Source organism: Macaca nemestrina, chromosome 9 (genome assembly GCF_043159975.1).
Source record: "Macaca nemestrina isolate mMacNem1 chromosome 9, mMacNem.hap1, whole genome shotgun sequence".
Taxonomy (NCBI): domain Eukaryota; kingdom Metazoa; phylum Chordata; class Mammalia; order Primates; family Cercopithecidae; genus Macaca; species Macaca nemestrina.
The window spans coordinates 9791042-9803680 of NC_092133.1; positions in this window are offsets into that span (position 1 = coordinate 9791042).

Consider the following 12639-nt stretch of genomic DNA (forward strand, 5'->3'; position numbering starts at 1 on the left):
CTCCATGTAGTCACTTGGGACCCAGGGGCCCTCATCCCGGTCTCCATCATGGTTAACGTGAAGGAAAGGGCTTGGAGAACATGTGAAAGGTTTTTCCAGATTGGGGTTGGGAATAGCTCTCTCACTTCTTTTTTTAAAACAACTTTATTGAGGTACATTTTACGTATCATGAAGTTTATCCATTTCAGATATCAATGCACTGATTTCGGTAACTTTACCAAGTGCTGTAGCCATCACCATAAAACAGTTTTAGAGCCTTCATCCCCAGTAAGATCCCTCATTCCCGTTTCCTGTCATCTCTGTTCCTATCCCCAGGGAACTGCTACTTTACCTTCTGTCTCTGTGGATTTTCCTCTTCTGGACATTTCATTGAAAGCGAGTCATACAATCTGTGGTCTCGTGTGTCTGGTTTCTTTCACTTAGTGTCATGTTTTTAAGGTTCACTCTGAGAGAGAGGCAGTAGTTTGTTTTTATTTATTGTTAAAGTGTATTCCATTATATGAACAGACCATGGCACTTCACTTCTGCTAGAATGCAAGTCATGTGGCCAAACCTAATTGCAAGGGAAGCTGGGAAATGTAGTCTCTGTACCCAAAGGAAGTAAGACTTTTGTGAACAGGCAGTGGTGTGCCCTGACACTTCCTCCCTGTCTCCAATTACTCCATAAAAAGCTACAAATACACAAATGGCACGCATGAGTGGTGTGTGTGTGCGCACAGAAACTGCATAGTCCAAGTCACTTGGCTGGATAGGCAGCAGGGAGTGTGTGTGTGAGAAGGTAGGTGGGAGAATAAACCCTAAATTGAAGGTCAGAGGTAGCCTTAAGGACATGAATGTAACCCTGGGCTTGTAGAGACCACAGAAGAAGGGTCAATGCAGAGCTTAGCCAGGTCCTTGGAGGCAGGGAGACCCTGCTGGTGTGTGGGTTACAATTGCTGGCATGATTTAAAATGCACCTGGAACAGCCCTTGAGCGGGGCCCTCTGGGGCTGGTTAAAGACATCTCCTTCGTGCTTGTGATTCCACAGCAGCAGCATATTACTGACTCTTCGTGAGCATAGTCACAGCCCAAAGTCTGGAAGCAGAATTTTTAGGAAGAAAATATTCCTTCTTTTCACATTCTTGGAATAGTTGTCACAGAGGGAAATGACCTCCAGAAAAAGGATGGTCTTTGTAGGAGAAAAAAGACTGCACTCCTGGGCCCTTCGAGAAGTTGATGCTGCTACCAGAAGTTCAGGACAAAGAGTGATTAGACTTGTGGCCTGAGGAGTTATTTAAGGACACGCTGTGCCCCGACTCCCTTTAAGTCTCAGCAATGTTTTTCACTTAGCATTTTAATCATTTGGTGGAAAGGAGGAGATGAGCTTTCAAGGCCAGATAATTCCATCATTTGGAATAACAGGCCGAGTAGCCCACATTGACCTGAGGCTGACTTCTCTGGACAGCTGAGGCCCGGCACCCGCCCCGTGGAGCCCACACTCCGGCTTCAGGATGCCTGAGAACAGCCAGCCATCTTTGTGGAGGGAAGAGGTGCTGTTGTTTCTCCTCTTTGGAAGCAGAATGCTGGCAATGCGGTTGGGGTTCTGTCTGTTGTCCAGAAGGCAGTGGAGGTTATAGAAAATTCCACACAGAACGCTGAGGAGCCACCCTCAGATTTGCTCTGCACCATCCAGAAATTCTCATCTCAACGGTCACACATCTGTCTGGGGAGGGTCAAGAGGGAAAGAGAGTGGGATCAGCGTTCTGCTGGAACTTTGCAGGCATTTCTTAGAAAAGCAAGTCAGTTTTCCCAGGTTCTGAAAATGGCAAGATTGAATGCTAGAATTTCATACCAGGTTCAGACCCCCTTGTTTTGAAGACCCACAGAGAAGAAGTGAATTTGTGTTGAGCTGAAAGTAGAACTTTTGACTTGCAGAGATTGGTCAAATCTTATCTGGTGCTTTGTAGAGCCTACAGAAGACCCGTTTCCTGCTCTACAAGACGGAATGGGGGTACTGATATTTAGGATGAATCTGCTCATATCATATGCTTTTTCCACATTTCCTATATTCTCAGGTAATCCCACAACTCATCAGGTGAGTTAAACACCCCTTGTGAGGTCACACAGCAGGCAAAAGGGAGAGTTAGGACTCAAACCCAGCTCAGTCTCATACCCCAGCCCAGGGCCTTTGCAAACATCATGGACATTTTAACCTTGCAGGACCAGCACATCCCATCCCAAGCTGTGGAGCTTTGCAGGGTGACCCCGGCTGGAAGCAGAAGCAGGTGACCATGATGATGATGGTCTCTTTCATTAGGATGCCACAAAGGACCTGTTTAGCCTCGGCTCTGGAGACACAAACAATTTCTCAGAGCTATCCTCTGCACAGATCCCCCTTCTATTCCATGGGACAGCAGGGGTTCTGTCTGCTCTGTCTGGGAAGAGGACCAGGACAGTGGTGTCCCTCTAGGCCCAAGGTGGGCTGTGTTTCTCTTTGCAGGTGGCTTCATGGTACCAGACAGCCCCACCGTGGCCTGGGTCCTGGGCGTCTGCCCACTGGGCTGTCAGCAACATCTCAGCAACAGGCTCCAGCCAGTTGGCACACACCTGGCTTAGCTCTCCAGCCAGCAGTGACACTTTTAGAACCTCATTTGTTATTTTTCAGACCTAACCTCATCGCTCTGCACTTCAGGGACTGAAATGCAGCTCCCTGCAGGGCCCAAGGGGACTTTTGGCCCCTCTGCAGCCTGCTGGTCCCTGGAGGATCTGCCTCTTGCTACTCACCCACACCCTGCATGGCTGGCAAATCCCTTCTAGGTTTGTTTGAGGCACCAGAGGCTCCCTTGAGGCACTAAGTTCTGATTTTATTGTTGCTGTTGATGTTTGTGTTGATACATTTTGCAACTTCCCATGAACTTGTACATCCAAATGCTTTGTCCTGTTGTCCTTGTTAAAAGGATAATTTTTAAAGGGTACAGTCATGATTGTCATAAAATATACAATGAACGCATCAGGTTTACTTAACTTATCATTTAGTGAGGAAAGCAATAGTATGCTACAGCCAGTTCAAAGGAACGTTCAAAGAACATACATATGTAGGCAATCAGGAATGCTGAAATGAATTTAGAAATACAGCTATGCATTGCTTAACTATGGGATACGTTCTGAGAACTTCATTGTTACGCAATTTTGTCATTGTGTGGACATCAGAGTTCACTTATTAAAACCTGGATGGTATAGTCTACTGGTACGGCCATATGGTGGAGTCTGTTGCTCCTAGGTGACACTGCTGTACAACATGTGACTGTACTGGACACGGCAGGCAACTGTAACACAATAGTAAGTATTTGTGTATCTAAATGTATCTAAATATAGAAAGGGTAAGGTAAAAATATGGTATTATAATCTTATGGGACCACCATCATACATGTGGTCCGTTACTGGAAAGCGTTTCCCATCCAGACCCCAAGAGAGGGTTCTTGAATCTCGCACAAGAAAATTTGGGACTAGTCCATAGAGTGAAGTGAAAGGAACTTTATACAGAAGTAAGGAAAAGATGGCTACTCCATAGTGAGAGCAGCCCTGAGGGCTGCTGGCTGGCTACTTTTACAATTATTTCTTGATCATATGTTAAACAAGGAATGGATTATTCATGAGTTTTCTTGGAAAGGGGTGGGGATTTTCTGGAACTGAGGGTTCCTCCCACTTTTAGATAATCTAGGGTAACTTGCAGATGTGGCAGTGGCATTTGTAAACTGTCGTGGTGCTGATGGGCGTGTCTTTTAGCATGCTAATGCATTATAATTAGCATATAATGAACAGTGAGGATGACCAGAGGTCATTTATGTTGCCATCATGGGTTTCGTTGGCTTCTTTACTGCATCCTATTTCATCAGCAGGATCTTTGTGACCTGTATCCTGTCTCATCCTGTGACATCCTAGGTTAAGAATGCCTAACCTCCTGGGAATGCAGCCCAGCAGGTCATTTTACCCTCAGTTTACCCAGCCCCTGTTCAAGATGGAGTCACTGTGGTTCAGATGCCTCTGACATATCCTTGACCAAAATGTTTTTATGCAGTGCATGACTATAGATCCAAAGCTGATCAAAACCCACAGAGCAATAGCAATTGCATTCTACCAGACAAAATCCTTCTGCACTTCTGTGGATAAGAGCCATCTTCATTACTCTAAGTTTTCTGCAACTTACAAAATTGTCCAATTCCTCAAAGACAATGAAAGGCGCAGGCCCCTAGAGATTCAGATTACCCTGGAGGGGTACATAGACAGGACACCCAGCAATCTTTTTAACCTATTTTAAGCTCTTTCACAATTTCTCCTGGCACGCTCATAAGGATCTAAGCACGTTTGCATGTGCAAGCCATTGTGCCTACAGATTCTAGGTTTACATGTTTCTACTGCCTCATCTGCATCTCAGATGAGGTTCAGAGAAGGTAGGTGGCCCGCCCAAGGTTCTGGCCTCATACTCTAGCTTTTGAGCTCTTCTTCAAAGCATCCCCAAAGGCAGGGGAGAGGGAAAGGCCTCCGGGGTCCACAGGGCAGCCGTCGGCTGCAGGTGGGAGCGTCTTACATTCTAGCTCATGTGAATATCCACAGTGGGTTAAACATAAAAACTATGTTTTGATATCATTCACTGTTATGGGTCAGATTGTGTCCTCCAAAAATATATGTTGAGATCCTAACCTCTAGTACCTCCGAATGTGACTTTTTATGAAATAAGGTTGCCACGGATGTAATTAGTTAAATTTAGATGAAGTCATATGGGAGTGGTGGTGGTGGGGGGGTGCTTTTAATACAATATGATGGTATCCTTGTAAGAAGAGAAGATGCAGAGACAGACATAGGAGGCAGAGGCCATGTGACAACAGAGGCAGAGATCGACGTGCTGCAGCTGTGAGCCGAGAAACACCAGGGAAGCCAGCAACCAGCAGAGGCTAGGAAGAGGCAAAGAAGGATGCTTCCCTAGGGCCTTTGAAGGGAATATGGCCCTAGCCACAACTTGATCTTAGACTTCTAGGCCCCAGAACTATGAGACAATACATTTCCGTTGTTTTAAGCCACTCGTTTGTGGCACTTTTTGACGGCAGCACTAAGCAACGATTACCCTCACCGTGGAGACACGGATGCTCCAGGAAGATGCACCAGGCTTGTCCTGTGGCTTCTAGGACCCCATCCGTGTGGTGGCCACTGGTGTGGGAATGTCAAGCTAATCCATGGTCCCAGAAAGGCAAGTGCTGTTCTCCACCCACTCCGACAACTCAGCGTTGGTTTAAAATGCTGGAAGTTGAAAGAGAAAGGCTGTTGCCATCTATGGATGCCTGTTAGGTGGGTGTTGAGGCGTCCCCCAAGAACTTGGAAATGAGGGAAATAAGCCTGCTCACTGAGAGCCGGAGCCAAAACCCACACACAGAGTGTAGATCAGAGATGAACAAAGTTGTTGGGTAGTGATGAGTGATTCCTAGGCTTGGACTTTCCCTTGCCAGGTGGATTCTGGGGTGCATCCGGGACAAGGGCACAGATGTCCCGTGCACATCATCACAAGGACACAGATGTCCTGGGCACATCATCACAGTGACACAGATGTCCTGTGCAAATGACAAGGACACAGATGTCCCATGTACATCATCGCAGTGACACAAATGTCCTGCGTGCATCACAACAAGGGCTCATCAACCATGGGTAGGTAAAGAAGAGGCGTGGAGGTGAATGCAGGCAGTGGCTTTCAGGGAAGAAGCAGCATCAGGCTGCAGACCTTGCCTCCTCTCTGCCCTGATGGCAGGACTGAGGTCTCCTAGGGTGAGCTGGGAGCAGGCAGCAGGGGATGGGTGTAGTCCTGCTGCTTCAAGCTCAGGGAGATTTACAGCCAGGATGTGTGGATGAATGTGGTTCTGGGGCTGAGGGATGTCGATGATGGGGTAGGGCCATTAAGTATTCTCTTCTTCTAAGTTTACTTGCTCTGATTCTATGACCTCCAAGTCCTGTAGATGCCCCTACCCAGCTCTGCTTGTGTGGACGGGAAGCGCGTGCTAACTCTTTAGCAATGTGGTCTCCCAGGGCTTCTCCTGGAGAGCCAGCCATGGGGTTCCTGCAGCTGGGCCTGGCTGCCAGAGAGCCCTGATCAGGTGCATCTGGAGTGCGCCCAGGCTACAGGACAGGAATTTTCATGGCAGACTGATGCCTTGGGCCTCTGTGCTCCCACGTAGCATGCATCTGCCTATCTGGCCTGATAAAGTCACATCCAGACAGACCCTCTTTAGGCCCAACCTCCCCATACCACCCCCAGGGCTGGTGCTCTACTGACTTCTGCACCAGACACTGCACTGAGCCCTTGACACGCAGAGTCTCATTTTAATCCCAGTGACTCTGTATATTAGGGTGTGTGCCTTTCTCTTCTCCTACTTTAAAGATGAAGAAACTGAGGCTGAGGCAATTCAACAACTTGCCCAAGGCCACACAGCAGGTCAGTGGCAGAGACAGGATAGGAATCTAGCCCCGTCTGCCTCCAGAGCTAGGTTCTTTCCACATCCCCTCGCTTAGAACCACCAGTGTGACCGAGAAGCCAAAACCCACCGGGATGGCAAGAGGGGACTTCCTGAACCTGCTTACCTTCCACCTGCTGGGCCCCGCTTGGTGCCGCTTTTCTGGTTTACCTTAAATATGTGAGTCCTGTTTCCAGCTTTACCTGAAGCAGGCCCAGGTAGAAAACATTGCCAAGGTTACCCTGCTACCAAGGGGCAGCACTGCTTCTGGAAAAAATGATACCTTGGTTCCCAATACTTATGGCTCTGTGGGTCTGAGGGATCAGTTTAATTGGCACTGCTCACAGTTGGCTCTGCAGATACATTTCTCATGGCTTTATGTCCCTGACGTGGTATCCAGGATACCAGGAACATAATGTGTCTGTTCCTCCAGAGGAGGGAGAGGGGTGAGTCTGGCTGTGTTATTTGCATTGGCTCTAGTTTGTCTGATCAGAGGGCTTGGCAGGGCGGGAGCTCTGTTTGGACCATGGAAGCACCTGGGCTGTGATCCACCTGTGTCCCCGGGTCACCTACATCCTCCAGTGAAAGTCACCTGGGCTGTGTCCCACTTGCATTTCCAGATAACGGTTGCCTCCCACTGCCACCACCGACTCCATATTGAAAGCCTGGCATGACCCCTCTCGCTTTCCACTGGCTTCCCTGAGACCAAAGTGTATACAGGTGGCCCTGAGTAGATGACTCAGCGGTAGACGCGGCCAGCTGGGCAGCCAGTGGGCATTCCCCTTTCTTGCTTGCTGATGGCATCTGTCACAGCGGCCCTGTTCCCCTTGGCCAGGTGCACACTCTCCCAGACTCCCTTACAGCTCCAGGTGGTCACATGACAGAGTGCAGGCCAATGAGCTATGAAGAGATCTCCTGGGAGACTACTGGGAAAATTGTTCCCTTCCTAGTAAAAAGAAAGAGACAAGGGAAAGAGCTACTCTCCTCCTCGCTTACAGAACAGACATGCTCTTTGAAGCAATCTCATGATCAGGAGAATTGCAGGCACTGACCAAACCCCTTGACACGGTTGAGCTGCAGACCACCCTGCACCTGTCTACCTCCAGACCACTGGCTTCATGACATAAGCAACTGTCTTTCATTGTCTGAGTGCTTGCTACTCAGTGTGATCCCAGATTGCAGCTTCGGTATCATCCAGGAGCTTGTCAGAATTGCAGGATCTCAGGCCCCTCCCCAGGCCTGCTGAATCAGAACATACATTTTAAAAAGATCTGCTAGTGATTGTGTGCACATAAAAGTGTTAGAAACATTGACCACTGAGAGAAAGAGAGAGAGAGTGGGAGATACAGAAGAGAGAGTCAGAAAGAGAGAGAAATCTCTTGTAAGAACTGGCTTTTTCTAGAAACTCATTTTCTTGGTCGTGTACCTTTATTTATGCCTCTCTGAGTTAGGAACAAAGGAATCTTAATTCTATTCAGAAGGAAGACAAAGCTTCTTCTACACTTCCCACAAGGCTCTAGTACCAGAAATAGACACTGGGGTTTCTTGCAGGTCCACAGTTGGTCATGCGGGTACAGGGGACATTGGCATTTCAGTCCTGGCTTGGGTTGAACCTTCTCTCATCTTCTCTAAAGGCTTTAATTTTAGAGAGATCAAAACCTGCATGTTCAAAACAGGGCCATGAAAAATAATTTTAAAACAGTTGCCTGGGGCTTTTTTTCTTTCAAAAATCTTGTTTCCCTTCTCAGACAAGTAGTCTGGATGCTCAAAAGAGAAAGCTCATTGTGAATTTAAGCTTCAAGGAACTGTTAAGAGACTTTGTTGAAAAAAGGCATTCTTGCTTAAGAAAAGGTCTTTGGTTCCTGGAAGTGGACAAAGAGATAAAATTCCAGTGGAAACAGCTTCTCTCCATAACTCCAGAATTCTAGTGTGTGTGTGTGTGTGTGTGTGTGTGTGTGTGTGTGTGTGTGTGTGGTTTTGTTGTCTTGTTTTTCTAACAGGCTGAAAACTGGGGATGCCTGTTGGCTGATGGATGTTTGGGGTGGGGGGTCCTCGAGGTTGCAGAGCATCAGGCAGATTTCTCAGCATTGCTGCGGGAAGCCCCCTGAGCTGCTGGGTCAGTGCTGCTTCTTCAGCTCTCCTGATCCTGAAGGGAACTCAAAGCTTCGAGGGGAATCATAACTTTCCTGAGACCCCACAACAGGGGAGGGGTGGAGTCAGGGCTGGAACCCAAGTCCAGCTCCTTTCTCCATGTTAGCACCTCCCCTAACCAAGCCTGAGTTACATCAGAGGAAAATCAGGGTCACTTGGACTCCCCTTTACTTGGTCAGGAAGGCTGAGCCCCGGGAAAGGGAATTGCTGTGCATTCAGAATTTGTAAAGGTCCCAACCTTGCCACCTTCTGCTGTCATTGACTTCTCTGAGCCTCAGTTTCCTCATTTGATTGAGATGGGGGTGTAAGAACCCCCTACCCTGGCCTTCCAGGGAGGAGCCTTTGTTGCAGGACTTGAATGCTGGGCCCCCCCTTTGGTGAGTGAGAGGAAGCATCCTGAATGATGGAGAAAAAAGTCAAGAGGAGGGAACTGATTGCTACCCACAGAGGAAGAGGAAGAAGAGGAAGGCAGGAGGGTGCAGGTCAGAGCTTGGAAGGAGCAGTGGGGTCTGAGGACTGGAGGTGGGAGTATGGGGAGAGAGAGAAAGCGAGAGAGAAAGGGAGAGTGGAGAGGAAAGTGCTGCAGGGTGTGAGACTTGAGGAAAGAGAGAATGTTGTGAAGGAATCTTGAGAGTTGTATAATGTCATTCCCCCTTGAAACAAGACATTCGGTCAAGACGTTCATTCTTTTGCAAGCCTTCTGGAAGTTGCATTTTTCTTTGGTTTGGATGCATCATGGTGCTGAGATGGGCCTCAAGGTGGCCTCACTTTACTTGGAAGGCATGCAAAATGTGAGTAATATCTCTTTGGTGTGGCTGTTGCCAAGAGACAGGAGATTTGCGCCAGCCGACCCACCCATGCCATGGGAAACAGACATACAGCCAATAAGAGCCACAGACACTTCTGGAATCTTCTGGAACCATTCAGCTCCTGACTTATGTGCCTCTATTATTACTGATTGATTTTGGGGAGACAATACGGCATAATGGTTTACCAGATGGTCTGGAGTCCTGGACCACTCTTACTCCCTGGTGGTGTTGGAAGGTTTACAATCTCTGAGCCTTAGTTTCCTAATCTGTAAAATGGGGATGATAGTACTGATCTTGCAGGGTTACTCTGGAGATTAAATGAAATAATAGCTGTAAAGCACAGTGCTTAAACCCCAGTAAAAGTTTAATAACAGTAGATGATGATGGTAATCATGATGGTTATGATGATGATGGTGATGGTGACAGTGGTGATGATGGAAAAGATGCTGGTGATGATGGCGATGATGATGGTAGTGATAATGGTAAAGATGCTGGTGATGATGTTGGTGGTGGTGATGGTAAAGATGGTGGTGATGATGATGGTGATGGTAAAGATGGTGATGATAATGGTGATGATGGTGAACATGCTGGTGATGTTGATGGTAGTGATGATGGTGATCATGGCCGAGATGCTGGTGATGATAGTGATGGTGATGATGGTAAATGTGATGATGGTGATGATGGTGAAGATGCTGGTGTTGATGGTGGTGATGATGGTAAGGATGATGGTGATAGTGGTGGTGGTGATGATGGTAGAGATGCTGGTGATGATGGTGATGAAGATGCTGGTGATGGTGGTGGTGGTGGTGATGATGGTAAAGATGCTGGTTATCGGTGATAATGATGGTGATGATGCTTGTATTTCTGGCTGGATCTTTGCTCAGAGTCCCTCCCTGACTGCATCCTTGTCGGAGCTATTTTTCTTCGCATCTTTCAGGTCTACCCACTATACCAGCTTATAAGTGTCAGGCACCACACTGGGGCACTTACCAACCACTATGGGAGGAGCAGGTAGAACATGAGGTGAGGTGTTAGAACTGTTGAGGCCTCTCACTGTGGGGTCTCTCCCCGGTTTCTGGGCCATTCTGGCCAGGGCAAAGCTTATATTAGCAGCTTCACATCATCAAAGGTATGGTTTCATGAGACAGATGCTGAGCTGGAATGGATGGGTGTTGTGTGGTCTCTGTGGCTTCACCCAGGATGGGTCCCCCAGTTCCCTGTCCCCAGCCACAGAGTGGGTGCCTCTGCTTGACCCCCACCGCAATGGAAAATGCTACCAACTTAAGATTTTATTCATGGAAAGTGCAACTCTCCCTGAGAGAGGAGGGTTTAAGCCAGGCCTTGTCACCCTTTTTGTGAGTTGCAGCTGCTTTTTTTGCTCCTCTCTGCAATAGCATTAACAGCTCGTGGTTAACAGGATTGAGTTGGCTCCATGCACAGGGCTCTGACAGGCCTTTGATCTGATCATCTTCTACTATGTACACCCCTTCCCCCGGCCGAGGAGACTGCGACAGGAAATTAAGTCACTTGCTAATCAGTGCTGGAGCTGGAAGAAGGTAGAAGAATGTGGCCGAGAAGAACAACTGAGAACTTCCTGGCTAGGTCGTACCTGAAGACAGCCTTGGCTACTTCATGTAATTTTAGATGGTGAGGAGTTCACCTCACTGTGGCCTGACAGAATGAGAAGGCTGGGAATCAAGATCAAGAGGAACTTGAAACAAACTTCATCCAACACAGCTAGTGGGAGGCACAGGTCTCAGTGGCAGGCGATGGATGGCAAAAGCAGAAAGATGGCTGGAGGAAACAGGGATGGGGAGAAAGGGCCCTGCACCCCCTCCACATGGGTGGGGCGGATATGGATGAAGGGCCTCCCATGGGTGAACACAGAGCTTCCCCATCAGGCTTGTTCCTGGCATGTAGTTCACAGGGTGCCTTCCTTCCCTTGGGGTTTACAGTGGGTTGAAGAGGGTCCCCCCCTAAATTCATGTCCGCTTGAGCCTCTGAATGTGATTTTATTTAGATATAGGGTCTTTTCAGGTGGAATCAAGATGAGGTTAAACTGCTTTAGTTTACTACTAAATCCAGTATGACAGGTGTTCCTATAAAGAGGGGGATTTGGACACTGAGACACAGACACACAGGGAGAGGGCCGGTGACAACAGAGGCAGAGATTGGCGAGATGCACCCATGAGCCAAGGAAAGGCAAGGGATACCAGGAGCCAGAGGAGCCTGGGAGGGGCAGGGACGGATCTCCCCATAGGGTGCCCAGAGGCATGTGGTTCTGCTGACACCGCAGTTTCAGACTCCTGGCTTCCAGAACTGTGAGAGAGAAGACCTTTCTGTTGTTGTAAGCTACCAGTTTGTGGTGCTGGGCTACGGCAGCCCTGCAAAGTGCATGCAGGGCTCTGTGTCACTGGGCACAGTGGACCCTCTTGGGCATCTGCCAGCGTGTTTCCCCCTCCCCCTTTTCTAATGTTGACTCCAACATGACAAAGGTGAAGGTGATTTACCCCGGCTCCATGAGCAGCCCTAATTCCCAGGTAATCAGGTCTGGTCATGCCATCGCATGACCCCTGCCTGTGACTCATTTCTGAGCAGACACGACCCAATCTGACCAACAAGAGATGAGGGGAGCTGGGTAAGGAGAGGTATTTGGGAAGAGAGATTTCCTCTCTCTTAAGAGGGATATTCAGAAAAGAAGATGAACTCCCTTCCTCCTCTGCTCCTTACATCTTATGAAGGGTATGACAGCCTCCTTTGGCCTGCCTGGGGTAAGGAAGCCTGGGTTTAGGTGTGCTTCCTTTTTTTGTGTGTGTGTTTGTTTGTTTGTTTTCAGAGACATGGTGTCACTCTGTTGCCCAGACTGGAGTGCAGTGGCGCGATCTCGGCTCACTGCAACCTCTGCCTCCTGGGTTCAAGCAAATCTCCTGCCTCAGCCTCCCAAGTAGCTGGGATTACAGGAACCTGCCACCATGCCCAGCTAATTTTTGTATTTTTAGTAGAGAAGGGGTTTCACCATGTTGGCCAGGCTGGTCTCGAACTCCTGACCTCAAGTGACCCGCCCGCCTCGGCCTACCCAACTGCCAGGATTATAGGCGCGAGCCACTATGCCCAGCCCGTTTTTGATTCTTAAAGTACAAATATGATGACATCAGTTTTTTGGTTTTCTTCTTGATTCCTCTAATAGCTCATCCATCTTGTGG